A 6,378-nucleotide genomic window follows, 5' to 3' on the forward strand; every position below is an offset into this window, starting at 1 on the left:
TCGAGTAGGTAAATGATAAAAACAGAATTTTTGATGTGGAATGCTACCTAACATAATTTTCAATGTAATTTTCCTTATTGTGGCATGAATGTTCAGATCCGAAAGATCCAAGACAAAAGTTTAATATTGACATAAAAACAATAATACTTCAAGCATACTAACCAAGCAATTACGTCTTCTCAAAATAACATAGCCAAAGAAAGCTCATACCTACAAAATCATATAGTTTGGCCATGCTTTATTTTCGTTAGACAAAATGCTCCCATCATGCACAACCCCGATGACAAGCCAAGCAATTGTTTCATACTTTAGCATTCTCAAACTTTTTCAACTTTCACGCAATATATGAGCGCTAGCCATGGACATAGCACTGTAGGTGGATCATAATATGATGATGGAGGTTGTGTGGAGAATACAAAAAAGAGAAAGTCTCACATCAACGCGGCTAATCAACGGGTTATGGAGATGCCCATCAATTGATGTCAATGCGAGGAGTAGGGATTGCCATGCAACGGATGCACTAGAGCTATAAATGTATGAAAGCTCAACAAAAGAAACTAAGTGGGTGTGCATCCAACTTGCTTGCTCACGAAGACCTAGGGCATTTGAGGAAGCCCATCCTTGGAATATACAAGCCCAGTTCTATAATGAAAAATTCCCACTAGTATATGAAAGTGACAAAACAAGAGACTCTCTATCATGAAGATCATGGTGCTACTTTGAAGCACAAGTGTGGAAAAAGGATAGTAGCATTGTCCCTTCTCTCTTTTTCTCTCATTTTTTGGGCCTTCTCCTTTTTTATTTGGCCTTTCTCTTTTTTTGGGCCTTCTCTTTTTTTTGGCCTTTCTCTCTTTTCTTTTGTTTCCTCACATGGGACAATGCTCTAATAATGAAGATCATCACACTTCTATTTACTTACAACTCAAAAATTACAACTCGATACTAGAACAAAATATGACTCTATATGCGTGCCTCCGGCGGTGTACTGGGATGTGCAATGAATCAAGTTATGAACGGTGGCTTTGCCACAAATACGATGTCAACTACATGATCATGCAAGGAAATATGACAATAATGAAGCGTGTAATAATAAACGGAATGGTGGAAAGTTGCATGGCAATGTATCTCGGAATGGCTATGGAAAAGCCATAATAGGTAGGTATGGTGGCTGTTTCGAGGAAGATATAAGGAGGCTTATGTGTGATAGAGCGTATCATATCACGGGGTTTGGATGCACCGGCGAAGTTTGCACCAACTCTCGAGGTGAGAAAGGGCAATGCATGGTACTGAAGAGGCTAGCACTGATGGAAGGGTGAGAGTGAGTATAATCCATGGACTTAACATTAGTCATAAACAACTCACATACTTATTGCAAAAATCTACAAGTCATCAAAACCAAGCACTACGCGGATGCTCCTAGGGGGATAGATTGGTAGGAAAAGACCATCGATCGTCCCCGACCGCCACTCATAAGGAAAGCAATCAAAGAACACCTCATGCTTCAAATTTGTCACACAACGGTTACCATGCGTGCATGCTACGGGACTTGCAAACCTTAACACAAGTATTTCTCAGTTTCACAATTACTCAACTAGCACGACTTTAATATCACCATCTTTATATCTCAAAACAATTAGCAAGTATCAAACTTCTCATAGTATTTAATGCACTCTATATGAAAGTTTTTATTATACCCATCTTAGATGCCTATCATATTAGGACTAATTTTATAGCCAAAGAAAATTACTATGCTGTTCTAAAAGACTCTCAGAATAATATGAGTGAAGAATGAGAGATCAATAATTTCTTCAAAATAAAACTACCGCCATGCTCTAAGAAGATGTAAGTGAAGCACCAGAGCAAATGACAAACTACTCAAAAAAAAAGTGAAGATCAATGAGTAGTTGAATAGTTATGTAACTATTTGAAGACTCTCTAACATTTAAGAATTTCATATCTTGGTATTTTATTCAAACAGAAAGAAAAACAAAAGAAAATAAAATGACGCTCCAAGCAAAACACATATAATGTGGTGAATAAAAATATAGCTCCAAGTAAAGTTACCGATGAACGAAGAAGAAAGAGGGAATGCCATCCGAGGCATCCCCAAGCTTAGGCTCTTGGTTGTCCTTGAATATTACCATGGGGTTCCTTGGGCATCCCCAATCTTAGGCTCTTGCCACTCCTTATTCCATAGTCCATCGAATCTTTACCCAAAACTTGAAAACTTCACAACACAAAACTTAACAGAAAACTCGTAAGCTCCGTTAGTATAAGAAAATAAATCACCACTTAGATACTGTTGTGAACTCATTCCAAATTCATATTGGTGTAATATCTACTGTATTCCAACTTCTCTATGGTTCATACCCTCCGATACTACTCATAGATTCATCAAAATAAGCAAACAACACATAGAAAACAGAATATGTCAAAAACAGAACAGTCTGTAGTAATCTGTTTTGTTCGAATACTTATGGAACTCCAAATATTAGGAAATAAATTGGTAAACGTGAGTAATTTGGCTATTAATCATCTGAAAAAAGAATCAACCTAAAATCACTCTCCAGTAAAATATGGTAGCTAATCTCGTGAGCGCAAAAGTATCTGTTTTTTTACAGCAAGATCGCAAAGACTTCACCCAAGTCTTCCCAAAGGTTCTACTTGGCACAAACACTAATTAAAACATAAAACCAGATCTAAACAGAGGCTAGGTGAATTATTTATTACTAAACAGGAGCAAAAATCAAAGAACAAAAATAAAATTGGGTTGCCTCCCAACAAGCGCTAATGTTTTACGCCCCTAGTTAGGCATGATGATTTCAATGATGCTCACATAAAAGATAAGAATTGAAACATAAAGAGAGCATCATGAAGAATATGACTAGCATATTTAAGTCTAACCCACTTCCTGTACATACGGATTTTGTGAGCAAACAACTTATGGGAACAATAAATCAACTAGCATAGGAAGGCAAAACAAGCATAACTTCAAGATTTTCAACACAGAGAGAGGAAAACTTGATATTATTGCAATTCCTACAAGCTTATATTCCTCCCTCATAGTAATTTTCTGTAGTATAATGAATGAATTCAACAATATAACCATCACATAAATCATTCTTTTCATGATGCACAAGCATAGAATTTTTATTACTCTCCACATAAGCAAATTCGTTCTCATCAATAGTAGTGGGAGCAAACTCAACAAAATAACTATCATGTGAAGCATAATCCAATTGAAAATTAAAATCATGATGAAAAGTTTCATGGTTATCATTGTTCTTTATAGCATATGTTTCATCACAATAATCACCATAGATAGCAACTTTGATCTCATAATCAACTGGAACCTCTTCCAAAATAGTGGATTGATCACTAAATAAAGTCATGACCTCTCCAAATCCACTTTCATAATTATCACAATAAGATTCAACACCGTCCAAAATAGTGGGATCATTACTTCCTAAAGTTGACACTCTTCCAAACCCACTTTCACCAATATAATCATCATAAATACGAGGCATGCTATCATCATAATAAATTTGCTCATCAAAACTTGGGAGACTAAAAGTATCCTCTTCATTAAACATAGCATCCACAAGCTTGTGGCTTTGCATATTATTAGCATCATGGATATTCATAGAATTCATACTAACAACATTTCAATCATGCTCATCATTCAAATATTTAGTGCCAAACATTTTAATGCATTCTTCTTCTAACACTTGAGCACAATTTTCCTTTCCATCATTTTCACGAAAGATATTAAAAAGATGAAGCATATGAGGCACCCTTAATTCCATTTTTTTGTAGTGTTATTTTATAAACTAAACTAGTGATAAAACAAGAAACTAAAAGATTCGATTGCAAGATCTAAAGATATACCTTCAAGCACTAACCTCTCCGGCAACGGCGCCAGAAATTAGCTTGATGTCAACTACACAACCTTCTTCTTGTAGACGTTGTTGGGCCTCCAAGTGCAGAGGTTTGTAGGACAGTAGAAAATTTCCCTCAAGTGGATGACCTAAGGTTTATCAATCCGTGGGAGGTGTAGGATGAAGATGATCTCTCTCAAACAACCCTGCAACCAAATAGCAAAGAGTCTCTTGTGTCCCCAACACACCCAATACAATGGTATATTGTATAAGTGCACTAGTTCAGCGAAGAGATGGTGATACAAGTGCAATATGGATGGTAGATATAGGGTTTTGTAATCTGAAAATATAAAAACAGCAAGGTAGCAAGTGATAAAAGTGAGCGTAAATGGTATTGCAATGATAGGAAACAAGGCCTAGGGTTCATAATTTCACTAGTGCAAGTTCTCTCAACAATAATAACATAATTGGATCATATAACTATCCCTCAACATGCAACAAAGAGTCACTCCAAAGTCACTAATAGCGGAGAACAAACGAAGAGATTATTGTAGGGTACGAAACCACCTCAAAGTTATCTTTTCTGATCGATCTATTCAAGAGTCCGTAGTAAAATAACACGAAGCTATTCTTTCCGTTCGATCTATCCTAGAGTTCGTACTAGAATAACACCTTAAGACACAAATCAACCAAAACCCTAATGTCACCTAGATACTCCAATGTCACCTCAAGTATCCACAGGTATTATTATACGATATGCATCACACAATCTCAGATTCATCTATTCAACCCACACAAAGAACTTCAAAGAGTGCCCCAAAGTTTCTACCGGAGAGTCAAGACGAAAACGTGTGCCAACCCCTATGCATCGATTCCCAAGGTCACGGAACCCGCAAGTTGATTACCAAAACATACATCGAGTGAATCAATAGAATACCCCATTGTCACCACGGGTATCCCACGCAAGACATACATGAAGTGTTCTCAAATGCTTAAAGACTCAATCCGATAAGATAACTTCAAAGGGAAAAATCAATCCATTACAAGAGAGTAGAGGGGGAGAAACATCATAAGATCCAACTATAATAGCAAAGCTCGCGGTACATCAAGATCGTGCCAAATCAAGAACCCGAGAGAGAGAGAGAGATCAAACACATAGCTACTGGTACATACCCTCAGCCCTGAGGGTGAAATACTCCCTCCTCGTCATGGAGAGCACCGGGATGATGAAGATGGCCACCGGTGAGGGATCCCTGAGGGAGTCCTTGACTAAGGGGTCCTCGGGCGTCTGGCGTGTTAGCCATGGGCCATACTGATGGGCTGTGAAGATACGAAGACCGAAGACTTTACCCGTGTCCGGATGGGACTCTCCTTGGCGTGGAAGGCAAGCTTCGCGACCAAATATGTAGATTCCTTTCCTGGTAACCGACCTTGTGTAACCCTAGATCCTCCTGGTTTCTATATAAACCAGAGGACTTAGTCCGGAGTGGGGATATACTCATTACCATAGTCATACAGGCTAGACTTCTTGGGTTTAGCCATTACGATCTCGTGGTAGATCAACTCTTATAATACTCATATTCATCAAGATCAATCAAGCAGGAAGTAGGGTATTACCTCCATAGAGAGGGCCCGAACCTGGGTAAACATCGTGGCCCCTCTCTCCTGTTACCATCGACCTTAGACGCATAGTTCGGGACCCCCTACCTGAGATCCGCCGGTTTTGACACCAACATTGGTACTTTCATTGAGAGTTCCACCGTGTCGTCGACGACAGGATCGATGACTCGCCTCGTCCTTAAAGACAATATCACCGCCGGAGGAGAACTTGCCCCAGGCCAAACCCTCCGGCTGGGCGGCTTCACCATGACCGCCCGTTCGGCCGTTAAGCCGATGATGACCTCTCGGGCCATCGAAAATCCCCTTCGTATCGACCCCAAACACTCCAAGTAGATGGATCCGGCGGAGCTTTCGTCTTTAAATGAGCTCCTTGATCGCATCGCTGCCCTGGGAATCACCACAGATTACGATCGGATCGGGCTTAAACCCGACCAAATAGAAATCAAATCTCCACCGGTCACCCACCAGATAGCGGTAGTCGAGGAGCAATACGGAGACTCTTCCCCTATACTGAAGACGGACTATGTCCGGATCGCCGACCCTACAGAGCCGGATACCCACCAACAAAAGGAGGTGACCGGCCTTTCGAACATAGAATCGGACGGCGGGCATAAGCAACCAGAAGATACTCCGGAGCCCAGACTGTTAAGTCTAGAAAACCTTCAGACTCCGGATCATCGATCAGGTCATGGTCCGAATCCAATTCCACCCACCCACCCAGACTTAAGCGCTCTTATGAGCATAAAACAACAGTCTCAGGAAACGGTCCACCACTTCTGGGCCAGATTCCTCCTTGTCAAGGACAAGGTTAAAGATTGTCGCGACGAGGACGCGATATCATCGTTCTGCAAAAATTGCATGGATGAAGGAATACTCAAAG

The sequence above is a fragment of the Triticum aestivum genome, chromosome 4D (genome assembly GCF_018294505.1).
Source record: "Triticum aestivum cultivar Chinese Spring chromosome 4D, IWGSC CS RefSeq v2.1, whole genome shotgun sequence".
Classification (NCBI taxonomy): domain Eukaryota; kingdom Viridiplantae; phylum Streptophyta; class Magnoliopsida; order Poales; family Poaceae; genus Triticum; species Triticum aestivum.